Below are 13,222 nucleotides of genomic sequence, written 5' to 3' on the forward strand. Positions count from 1 at the left end.
TTAGAAATGTATCAAAAGCATGTATTTTCTAAAAGAAAAAATAATACTGCAAATTAGTCTTTTTTTAATCTCAGGTATTCTAAATATCTTTGTGTATTTGTGTGTATATGTGTGTACATGAATGTATGTGTATGTGTACATTAAAGCAAATAGGACGTGAAATTCAACTTCCCATATGATAACAATATTTTTGTTATTTTTGTAAAAATGGCTGTACAGTGGTACCTTGAGATAAGAACATACCAACATACAAATTTTTTTTTGAGATACAAGCTACAACTTGGTCCATTTTTTTGTTCAAGATCCAAGCAAAATTCTGAGATACGAGAAATGATTCGGGAAGCTGCTGCTAGTTGGCGCGTTGGTGCACGGGTCCAGTATCAGCAGTTTGATATATGAGTTGACTGACTTACGAGCTCGGTTACAGAACGAATTAAATTCGTATCTTAAGGTACTACTGTACCAAATATTTAAATATCTGTTGCCAAATTTGAGACTGCTTATCTACTTACTTAGTTGATTTTTAATTTATGTCTTATTATCTCTTTTATAAAGTGTACATATCAACACCAAAGATAAGAAACCAAAATTAATAAATACTATATTTTTAATCCTAAGAGACATTGTATTTTCTTTAGAAGTTGAACCAACTGAGAAAATAGGTTTTGCTCTTCTAAAGTAGGTCCAGACGCCTGACCTGTGGTGGCGCAGTGGATAAAGCATCCACCTGGGAACACTGAGGTCGCTGGTTCAAAACCCTGCACTTGTCTGGTCAAGGCACATATGGGTGTTGATGCTTCCTGCTTCTCCCCCCTTTCTCTCTCTTTCACTTTCTCTCTTCTCTCTAAAATGGATAAATAATAATAATAATAAAAGATAGCTTACATTAAAAATAAATAAATAAATAAAGTAGGTCCAGAACAGTGTCATAAATTCTGTGGCCTCCTACTGTTTTGCCTTTCCTCACTTGCAAACCAGAATTCAAGTCTATAACACATCATCAAAGAAAAGCAAATAGATGGAACAATGAAATATAAGAAAAATAAACATCTATCACTTTTCACTGTCTGTCACAACAAAACTCAAATAACCCATTTTTTATTTATGGCTGAAAACATCTTGTGAGTCAATTTGCACCTTGGCTTGTAATCAGAAATGAGAACATTTCCTCTTTTGACAGTTCAATGAACAACTAAAGTGTCGCAACAACGAGTTGATGCTTCTCAACTCTCTCCCGTTCTCTCTCTCTCACTCTCTCGCTAAAAAGAAAAAAAAAATTGGACAGAGCTCGGCTAAGATTTCTTCTCTTCCACGTGGCAATGATTGTGAACACTAAATGAGAGTCAGCTGGTCTGGACGTAGCTGTATGAGGAGGGCTGGAAAATAGAGCTGGGCTGGGAGTGTTGACTAGAATGCCTATACATGACTTCATCAGTGTAGCAGCCTCAGGGTAACTGGACTTCTTACAATGTGGATTGGGGCTTTCATAGTGAATGCTACAATGAGCAAAGAGGAAATGCATGGCTTTTAATGACCTAACCTTGAACTTTATATAGTATAATTACAGTCATACTCTTAGTCACAAACTCACACAGATTATTAGCTTATCCTCTCTGGATGGATATAAGGTCAGAAAATATGCAACCATATTTTTGAACCATTAAGCATTTCAAGTGAACAGTTGAAGGCACTAGGAATGTTTAATCTGGAGAAAAAAAGACAGAAGTTCTGATGACTGTCTTCAACTCTAAAGGATCATCAATAAAATTAAGATATAATCTACTTTATCCAAGAAAATTGATAACAGGACTAATAAATGAAAATACAGAGATAAGTATTTTAGATTAAAATAAGAAAGATAATTTTTCTGATGGCTAAATATCACCATTAACATAATAAGTGGCCCTGAAAGGCAGTGAACTATCCATGTACAGAAAGACGCCATATACTTATATAATATATATACTATAGATATGATACCTACATTGTGTAAGATGTTATACTAAATAGACCTCAAGATATTTAAATGTATTAAAAGAGATCAACCTTTCATGATATGAAGAGAAGAAGAGATATTTGGAGTAAGAACAATGTAATTTGTAATATGACAAAACACTCATCTACTTTCCATATTGTTTTTATGCTGTAACACTTTAAATTTATTAGTGCTCTAATTCAAACCCATTTTGATGTGGGAGGTGCCTACAGCCTCAGTTCTGCTGCATAATAAAATCACTGCAGAAAATTTAAAAACAGACAGTAATTCTCTAGTTCTACCCCAGAAATTCTGGTTTATTTCATCTGAATGGTGTTAGACATATTTTTTAAAGCACTCCAGGTTATTTTACTGCACCGCTGAGGTTGAGACCTGGTGGTTATACCGCAGGAGATGCCCAGGCTCTCCGGCATCAGTGTGGGGAACTGGCACAGTTAAGCAAGTCTCCTGGCAAGTCTAGGAAAACAGGTAGTCGTAACTTTAAAGCAACACTATGCACCGAGAACCAGAAGAAAATTAAAATAATATTTTTTTCATCCTGGCTGAATAGCTTGGTTGGTTAGAGCATCATCTCAAAGCACAGAGGTTGCCGGTTCAATCCTTGGTCAGGGCATATACAGGAGCAGCTCAATGTTCCTGTCTCTCTCTCTCCCCTCCTTCCTCTCTTGCTAAAATCAGTAAAATAAACTTTAAAAAATAGTAATATTTTTCATTAAGCCAATAACTAGGTCTACATAATAGTGCATGTAATGTCTATAGAAAGTTTACCTTACCTTTTCAGAGCAGTTAAAGAAAGACTGTACATTTGTAGCTCACACATGATCTGCATAGAGAGTAAGTAGGTCCTTGTTTAATATAGATTTTGAAGGACAGATCTGTTCCTAGTAATTCTAGATAGATTGTAACCAAATTGAGAATAGAAACCATATCATAGTTATTTTAGCGACTCCAGTGCCTAGCACTCTGCCTTATATAGTAAGACTTCAATAGATTTATCAAGTTGAACAGCTAGATCAATAGAAACTTGTTAATATATTTTAAAAACATGTAATAAGGTCCTGGACAGTTGGCTCAGTGGTAGAGTACTGGCCCAGCATGTGTATGTCCTGGGTTCAATTCCCTGAAAGGGCACACAGGAGAAGGGACCATCTGCTTCTCCACCCTTCCTCCTCTTGCTTCTCTCTCTCTCTCTCTTTCTCCTTCTTCCTTCCTACAAGCATGGTTCCATTGGAATGAGTTGGTCCCAGGGTGCTGAAGATGGCTCCATGGCCTCTGCCTCAGGTGCTAAAAAACGGTTCCAGTTGCAACTAGAGTAAGGGCCCCAGATGGGCAGAGCATCGCCCCCTGGTGGGTTTGCCAGGTGGATCCCAGTCCCAGCACATGCAGGAGTCTGTCTCTACCTCCCCTCCTCTCACTAAAATAAAAAAATAAATTAAAAAACATTTTTTTAAAAGCATGTAATAAAATGTCACTTTATACAGAGTCGGTAAGAGAACAGTTGTAAAACTTTGTTGGAAACAAATGTATACTGTAAACTGTTTTTATGTGAACTTTAGCAACATTTTTATATCAATTCCAATTTTATCTCATATATTTTCTGAACCACAGTTTATGTTTAAATTAAAGAATTTTAAAAACCTAAAAATTCAGTGAGAACAAAGCTATGATTTCTAATATATTTTCAATTATGTTTCCTATGTATAATTCAATATGAAATCCTTTCAGAATGCAAGTGAAGGATAAAATTAATTTACCATTTAAAAATTAGCTGAAAATATAAAATCTCTCAAGAACCATGTCACATCTAAATTTCTGCTCTAACTTGTGAGTGACGGTGAGAGAGTGCCTACTGCAAATTCTGAGTTGAGAAGTAAAATCACTTTCCTTTATTTGAAAGCCTTTAATTTCTATCTATATTTCTGAAGTGAATCATTTACTCCAAGCATCAGAATCAAGTTCAACCAAAATATCTCAGAGTTCATTCACTGTAAGTCATTATGTGATAGTCTAACACTTAAAAACAGGGATCTCCATAAGCCCTAGCCAGATATCTTGGTTGGTGGGAGCATGGGAGCATCGTCTGGAAGCACACAGGTTGCTGGTTCGATCCTTGGTCAGGGCACACACAGGAACAGCTTGGTGCTCGTTTCTTCTCTCTCCCTTACTCTCTCTTAAAAAGAAACAAACAATGCGATCTTCCAAAAACAATATCTGACAGCCTAAAATTTTCTCATAACTTTAAATAGAAATTCTTTCACACTGCGATCCATGCGAAACTGGTAGACTGCTGTGCCAATTTCATCTTGAAGATCACTGCACCTGACAAGTTCCACGGCAATTTTATTTTTCAGTTTTGAAAAAAAAGAACAAAAAAACTTTTATACAAACTACTTTAAACTATTTCTAATTTTGCAAGTTGCTTATTTTTTTCTTTTTAACGTGTCTTAGTAACTAAAGGCATTTTATGCTTAGTCCTCACATTAACAGTATAAGACACAAAAAGCAAAACTGAAAAAGCAGAAGGAAATACGATCCATCAGTAAAAACTACATGGAAAATGTATCTTTAAATTTCCAAACAGAGTGTACTTAGCACTGGCTGTTACTTCCCTGAAGGCAGGTACTGTAGCCTTATTCATTACTAGATTCCCAGCAGTTAGCATAGGACTTACCCTAAAGTAGGAATTTATTTTTTTTAAAAATAAAGCTTCCCTTTTAGTAAATACAAATTGTACTTTTTGGCAGGAAGAATTATTACTTTTATTTTTAAGACAGAATTAATTCTTGACTTATACAACTTTTTTCTGAAAGCAAGTATATACGTCAATATGTTTATTTTTATATTATGAGATTTTATTTCTCTATTTTTATAATACCTTTTACTCACTATCAACGTTAACTTTAAATTGTGGAATTTAAATGGATTAAGTAGCTACTGCAAAATGTTACCACATCCACAGTGATGTTAGCCTAACAAAATGTATTCCCAATTCTCTTTATTCCTTTCAAGCTCATTATTATTCATTATTATTATTTTTTTTGAAGGCGTACACTTCAAATCCATACAGACAATGTTGAAAATAACCTCCCTCTGGTCCCGTTCATATAAGCTGCAACAGTTCTAGTCACTTCTTACATGGAAAAATAAAAGAATTAAATCTTAATTCTGAGAGTGGACTTAGGTTTCATTTCATTATCTGTTTTACAGTTTGATACCCTCACTGTCTCTCTCCTCTCCTAGGAAATCTTACTTTTCCCTCTGACTTGTGTTTTCAATGATCACTTCCTCTTCTGGTTTTCTATTTCTGTCTCTGCAATATTTTATAAGAATAGGATGAATTAAGAAAGTTGACTCTCAACTAACTAAGCTTAGTTGGAGCTCCATGACAGCCCCATGAAGTACAGACAGAAAGTTTCACAGTGACTTAGTAATATATTGAAGATTCAGTAGTTTGCAAAGTTAAGATTGGAAAACAGATTTATCTGATGGTAAGCCGCCATACCAAACCATCTCTCCATTGGTGGCAGATATGTTTGAGGCTAGTAAATTCTCTAAGGAATTTTGGGGTAGCTTAATGTTATTGCAAAGGTGTTCAAAGATGATAGATTTGACCTAAGTAATATTGCTTTGGACCAGGGACTTTTGAGAGGGGTCAGTTTTTGTTACCAAGTGGAAGATGAAGTTTGGGCTTGAAAGCCATGATTATTAGAGAACCTGGAGCTGGTCTACAGGTTAGTTGTCGTCCTTCTCATGTCTGTTGCACTCTCCTTCCCACAACATCACAAAGTGCATAATAGAGAGAAATCTTCAACTCAGAAGTAGATTTTTCTCTCTGTGAGAAACCTAGTAGTCCTATGCCAAGATTATTATACACTGGTATCTCACCTACACAGACTCAATTCTACTTTCAAATAAAACGTATTTTTAATATTTTAATATATATTGACTTTCCAGACTATAAGTACAATAAGAAAAATAAAATATTTTTTTTTCTGGAACTTTACTATGACTTGTTCACCATTTTAGAATACCATAACGTAGATCAAAATTATTCATGGAATTACGATATTTTTGCTGTCAAAACAAAACCCCTGTATACATTTGCATTGCTTAGTTTTTGTTAGGATTCTGTTTAATTAGTATATACATCTAATTATTTTAAGTTTTCTAGTATACTTGTGCCTGAATATTTTCCTATGGAAATGTAAATCACTTTATCATTTACTTTTTAATTGTCTTTTACAAATGGGCATTATGCAGATTTATAAATGACATTTGTAGATGAGATATACTTCCTGTGAATTCAATTTCAGGATACTTGTCATGAAAATGAATTGGATCTAAAAGGGATGAGAATCTCTAATGATTCATACTCTCTGCAATGTGGAAACTTTTCTTCTGAAACAGAGAAAAATATTTACAAGATGGACAAAAGCAGCTTGATTACTACTCAAGACTCAGAAATATCTACAGTAATCCCAGATTCCCATTTCTTCCTTCTGATTCTAGGGGTGTATAGGTGGCATGATGGTATTTGAATCAATCTCTTTATCCAAGAGCATTCTCTATATAACACTTGGTATATTTCTATGCATTTATTTACAGATGAATTTAAAATAGCCATTATTCAGAAGACATGTTCCTTAAGTATCAAGTTTCTTCATGGACAATTCCATGTAGACTAAATACCTCATTAGGGATTTATACAAATCAGTAGCAACTACATTTTTATGATTTAATTATGTTTGTAATTCATCCACAGAACATTCTGGTGAAGCCTTTCACATAAAGAGCCCTAAAGTTGAGGTGTTGCAACTGTATAAGATGAAATGGCTGATTGTTAACTGATGTGTCCATTTCTAATTAAAAACCTTTCTACACTGAGATACCAAGAGGTGAGAGAGAAGGAGAAGGTGAAACAGCAAAGGGCAATGTGTTTTTTCTTTTTTTCTCCACTCCTTTGTCCCTCTTTTCTTTCATCCTTCTTTTTTATTCTTTCATTTTTTAATTTTCTTCCTTCCTTCCTTCATTTCTTTCTTCTTTCCTTCCTTCTGATAGGGGGAACTCAAGAGTTAACATTTTAGCTTTAGTTATATTAGCTTCTAGTTATGGTTAATAGGCTTACTGATTAATGCATGCAAAAAGCTTTGTTCCAGGAACTGGAACACATGACCAGGCCTTTGTGCCCCAGGGGTCTGCAAGCAATCAAGATGGTATCTAAGTCTTTGTGCTCCAAGAACAGAACACCCTGCTGACCATGACTCAGATAAAAAATTACTAGCAATGCTGAAAATCTCTGGAATGTAATTTTTATCTAATTAATTTTTTTCTTGAACCAAACCCTTTACCTACCCTTTTCTTCCCTTTATAAAAGGGGCAGCCTCAGATGAGATGTTAACATGGCGTTTAGGTTACATAACCTGCCATCTTCTCAGATCACTGCCCATCTGAATAAAGCATCCACAAAGATTGAATTCTCAACTCTACTTACTGGCTGGGTAGTGACAGGCAACACGAATGCCAACTTTTCCAGTTTCACTTTCTTTCTTTTTTCCTTCCTTTCTTTCTCTTTTCCCTAATTCTAATCATTTGACTATAGAAAATTAAAAATAAAATAAGGTCTACAAATGTCACCCTGAAGTCTAAAGAGATCTAGACGTAAGCATAAATCTATATAAGTCTTTTGATTAAAAGTAAAGAGTCAACAGCTCTGTTGAACTTAGTATTTAATTAAGGTTAAAAATGAAAACTAGAATAACAGGACCTGGCTGGTTGGCTCAGCGGTAGAGCGTTGGCCTGGCATATGGATGTCCTGGGTTTGATTCCAAATCAGGGCACACAGGAGAAGTGACCATGTGTGCTGGGCAGATAAAATATATTATGCTCACTTTGTTAAAGATGACACTGCCCACATGGAAGCCTGTTGCCCAGGTGATATTAATGTGTGTTGGGGGTGGGCAGGATCCTTGTAGCCTGGGGCTTGGTTTTAGGACTAAGCCTTTCCCACTCTTTTTGATGTGGGGTAGTATAATCCCATCATGCCTCAGATAAGTGACTTTGTATTAGAGATGTCCCTATTTTGTATATTAGATTAAAGGTTTTGATTTCTGCACTATAAAGTGGGGCAGACCTGGAGCTTGCTCTCTCAGTACCTGAGATTAGCATTAGAGCAAAGAGCAGGTTGGAGAACACAGTAAGGCCACGTGGAGGAGAGGAGAGGCAGCCAAGATGGTGGAGTGCTGAAAGAGAAGCCAGTTAGTGCAGAGTTTGTATAGAGAGAAGGAGATGGAGAAGGAGATGGGGAACAAAGGAGAATGAGGCTAGTGAGCTAGAAACCTTTGATTCTAGGAAACTCGGATAAGTCAGTAGCTTTGTGAGCACTGAATGAGTGGGTTTTGGAGCCCAGTGTGTGTTTTTACTTGCCCACCAGGTGCAACCTAGGATTAAAGCTAATGGACCACCAGTTCATGGCTCCATTGTTTCATTACTGTCTGTCCGAATCTAATGCAAACCTGCATGGGCCAGGAGGCTGTGATGGTGGCCGTGGCTACTGGCTTTACATTGTGCTTCTCCACTCCTCCTTCTCTCTGTTCTCTCTTTCTATCTCTCTTCCCTACCTACAGCCATGGTTCCGTTGGAGGAAATTAGCTCCTGGTGCTGAAGATGGCTTTGTGGCCTCGGGTGCTTACCAGATAGATCCTGGTCAGGAGGGCATTTTGGAGCCTGTCTCTCTGCCTCCCTGCTTCTTATGTAAGAAAAAAAATTTAAACAACAACCAAAAAAACTAGAGGCACATTAGCAGACATTGGAAAAATGAATAATTTAGAGAAAGATATCAAATGTATTTTGTTGTTTATATTTCTCTAAAATTTTTATTTAAATTATGCTTACATTTAAATGTGGTGCTCATTTGTAATTATGCATAGATTGGTTTTTATGTTATCTCTAAAATTGAAAAGAAAATTGGAAAATTGTCTACACCATCAATCATACTTATAAATAGTCCAGCCTTTAAGACCAAGGCTATCAGGAGTGTTTAATTACTGGTGAACACAGGCCACAATTCCAGGAAAAAAACAAACATCAATATTAATTGTACGCTCTGGAAAATTGTAACTATTCCTTGGAATAATGAAATGCTAAGGTTCTTCCTGGTTTTACTAATTATGCCCTTTTATTTGCCTAAAATCAAATTTGAGATGTGCTCCCTTAAGCCATACCATTCAAAGAATTCTAATTACTTTAATATTTCTATAAAATCTTGCTCAAAACAACTAATGTTTGGGGTCTTCTTGTACTTTTTCCAATTCTAATGTCTTCTAGAAAATTTACAAATATTAGAACTCCGAATATGCCTAATTTAAGTACTCTCTTATCTTGACTTCAGTACATTATTTTTTAAATTTTACTTAGCATATTAATAAATTGGATAAAAAAGAACTCATTTTTTAACTTGACATTAACATTACTGTCAAATTGGACCATATGTACTAGGAAATGAGTCCTGGGCCCTATATCTTAGAGAGTTCTCTCTTTCTGATTTGAATAACTGAATACAAACTATTCTTATTAAAGTTACAGACCCTGTCAAGTTGCTTGATTTTAGGGAGGGTGGGAATTCAGAATGTCATTGAAAGACACAGAAGTGGTCAGAAATAAAGAAAGGGAAACAAATTCACGTCATTGCAACATCTGTGTTGTTCAGGTGTCCACACTTCAGGGTATGACTTTAGTTTGTTCTTTGGGACACTATAAGCAGCCTCGTTTGAAGTGATGACATAAATCCTACTTTCAATCCAACTAAAGTTTCACTACAGGAAATAAAACATTTTTCAACAATCATTTTTTCAAATATACTTGTTAAATTTTAATGTTTTAAAACTAAAAGAAAAAATAAGTCTGTTGAAGGGAATATTAACAATTGATTTATGTTTATTCTTTGATCACAGGACTCCCTAAAAATGACAGAAACCGATAAAGCAGCTTTAGATGATATACATATTTTTAAAAGGTTGAATAAAGTGAATAAACATCAACTTTACAAAAGACTAAAAGTAAAAATTGTTTAGTTTCAGTGCCTTTGAAATGGATGGTTGATGTTCAAGGACAAGATCACTGTGAAACAGTCCAGACATTCAGTCATTAAACAACTTCAAAATCTTGATTGGCCTCCATAATTTAAACATTTTAATTATACACATTTTGTTTTTATTGTAAAATTTTAAATGAGTTTTTCACAGATTTAATACATGACAGAGGATAAGGTGGGTTAAAGAATAAGCCCATACTTTAATATATTAAATCAGTTTGTCAATTGTTTTTCACCACTGGAGGCCACCAGTACTCACCAATTTGTGTTTGTGGTTTCTGAATCCTCTCTTTTCTTTATTACTCCTTATTACGTTGAGGTACTAAAACCTCACTTCACATCTCAGACCCGCCTTCGCCCCAGCTCTGCAATCATTTTTGCCTTTCTACACGTATAAAAATAAGAGAGTGCTTTCCCATGTAAATTATATGCAGGAAATGAGAGTTTCCTTGCTGAGTGTTAAAGTATAACAGTCAAGTGCTTCAGCACTTGTTTATTTATTAATAGCTATTTAATGAGGGTGAATTGTAAAAATATTAATGCTTCCCACTAATTGAGATCCTACTATATTAATAAAGACACTGTATTCCGACAATCTACTGCATACTTTACTCATGGTTTACAAAGGTTGTATAATTGAAACCTCACCAATGCTTTGCAAACTGAATGTTGTGATCACAGATAAGAAAAATGAGGCTTATAGAGGTTAAGTTATTTTCTCAGGACACAAAAGAAGTTTTAGAGAATGTTTACAGCATTATCCAAAGGAAGGGACAAATAAAATGTAAGAAAGGATTACTGCTTTCTAGATTTACCATTACCTAAAAAATGCCACAGGTAGTGCTGCTTTAGTTAGGTTAAATAACCTCTTGACTTTTTTATACTTCTGGATAGCACTTGTATCATTTGCATTCTCATAATCACACTATGATCTAATTAGAACTGAGTAAAATTGAGAATTTGTTTCAATATCCTTTATGTTACAATTTTATTTATACACTTTCACTATTTTCTTTTTTTTCCACTATTTTCTTAAGAGGGTCTTTAGATGGAGATGCACCTATTATCTTTGTAAACCTTGGATTCTACTTGTATATAATTATTAATCAAGGGTCATGCTTCTTTAGGCTTCCATTTTTTCTACTGGTAAATTATGCTATTTACTAAATATCATTTTGCTAATTTGGTCAAAGCACTTACAATTAAAATTCATCTTCTTCCAAAATCCTAGCCATAACTCTTTTGGAAATATACCTATTTGTTATTTAATTAGTCATGAACTGAAATAATAAATACGTATAATCAGAGTCATTATTAAAGTTTAGTTTGTGTAATAAAAAGGTAAAAGACGTAGCCAGGTCTAGTGAAAAGGTGGAGGAGGGTGGTCGTGTTGTTCAATTAGGAGTCAGAAGTGAGGCTGCTGGTGGAAATAAGGTGTCCCGAGAAACACAGTAAGGCACAAGCTCCATCTTTGTGGAAAGAGGTGCTTTGTGGGCTCTGGATTGTAACAACAAATAGTTGGGGAACTCAAAGGAGGCATTCACCTGCTTATTCGCCTACATTACAATGTACCCACCAATACCACAATCTAATTATCTCAGATTTAACAATACAACACCCACCTAAATTTCTGAAGTAGCGTGAAACATTTTAGTCCAAGCAAGTGAATTATGAAACATAAGTATGGCTTTCTGTTCCTGCTCTGATATAAAAAATCAATTGCCACCATGGACACAAACTGAAAACAAAGTTAACACAGGAGTGCCATCTAGTGGCCACATCTATAACCACGAAAACAGGCTGTCCATTTCCCACAGGCTTTTCTAAAAAGAAAACAATGAAAATAAATTAGGGAGCATCTGCTGTACATCAAAGGAAAGTTCTAGCCAATATCTGGCAATCAAGAAAAGAAGTTGAAACCTAGAAACAGAGGTGATAGTTACCATTGCTTCCTCTCTCCCCCCATAGGAAAACCTACTATCCAGCTGAGAGGCAGTGAAGGAGGAAGAGGCCTGCTGTGTCTCAAAAAGATTTGCAGGCCCTGGCCGGTTGGTTCAGTGGTAGAGCGTCGGCCTGGCGTGCAGGAGTCCCAGGTTCGATTCCTGGCCAGGGAACACAGGAGAAGCGTCCATCTGCTTCTCCACCCCTCCCCCTCTCCTTCCTCTCTGTCTCTCTCTTCCCCTCCCACAGCTGAGGTTCCATTGGAGCAAAGTTGGCCTGGGTGCTGAGGATGGCTCTGTGGCCTCTGCCTCAGGTGCTAGAATGGCTCTGGTTGCAACAGAGCGACGCCCCAGATGGGCAGAGCATCGCTCCCTGGTGGGCATGCCGGGTGGATCCTGGTCGGGCGCATTCGGGATTCTGTCTAACTGCCTCCTCGTTTCCAGCTTCAGAAAAATACAAAAAAAAAAAAAAAAGATTTACACAGGTTCTGGCTGGTTGGCTCAGTGGATAGTGTGTCCACCTGGCATGAGAATGTCCGGATTTTATCCCTGGTCAGGGAACACATAAGAAGCAACCATCTGCTTTTCTTCCCCTCTCTCTCCTCCTTCTCTCTCTCCTCTGGCAGCCAGTGGTTCAAATGGCTCCAGCGTCAGGCCTCTGCACTGAGGATAGTCACTGGGTTGATTGGAGCATCAGCCCCAGACAGGGGTTGCCTGGTGGATCCTGTCCAGGCACATGCAGGAGTCTGTCTCTCTGTCTTCCGTGCATTTAAAAAAAAAAAAGGAAAGAAAAGATTTGCACATACTGAGCCTAGCAGCATAGGAAGGACCATCACACAGTGCTCAGATTCTGGGTGACAGAGAGAGTCCTCTTTGGGATAACTACTGTGAGATACAAGAAATCACAGGAAAAATAAACAGGAGTTTGAACAAATAGAGTTTCCCCTCAAGAAGGTTTGACAGGGTATAGATATGGCTGCAGTAAAGGAAATTTTAACAACAGCTGCTATGAAATGTGCTGGAGGAGGAGGGTTCCAGGGGCGCTCCGGGAGACACTGAGACAGTGATGTTTGGAATCTCGTTCATACACCAAACATTCCTGTATAGGGAAGGACTTTGACAAACTCCTGGCATGGAACTACAATTTGAGGCTGTATTTGCATAAATGCTTATAGTTCTAAAATAAAGTTGAGTGCA

At 36.5% G+C, this 13,222-nt stretch overlaps 1 long non-coding RNA gene across 1 annotated transcript; it reads right to left on the reverse strand.

Moving 5' to 3' along the window:
• Positions 1-3,972: 3,972 nt before the first annotated feature.
• On the reverse strand, positions 3,973-10,442 carry LOC136393115 (uncharacterized). The gene is made up of 3 exons (XR_010749040.1): positions 10,345-10,442; positions 4,257-4,315; positions 3,973-4,166 (listed from the first exon to the last, which is right to left on the reverse strand). It is a non-coding gene; the product is annotated as an uncharacterized lncRNA (long non-coding RNA).
• Positions 10,443-13,222: the final 2,780 nt, after the last annotated feature.

Source organism: Saccopteryx leptura, chromosome 2 (assembly GCF_036850995.1).
Source record: "Saccopteryx leptura isolate mSacLep1 chromosome 2, mSacLep1_pri_phased_curated, whole genome shotgun sequence".
In the NCBI taxonomy this organism is placed as follows: domain Eukaryota; kingdom Metazoa; phylum Chordata; class Mammalia; order Chiroptera; family Emballonuridae; genus Saccopteryx; species Saccopteryx leptura.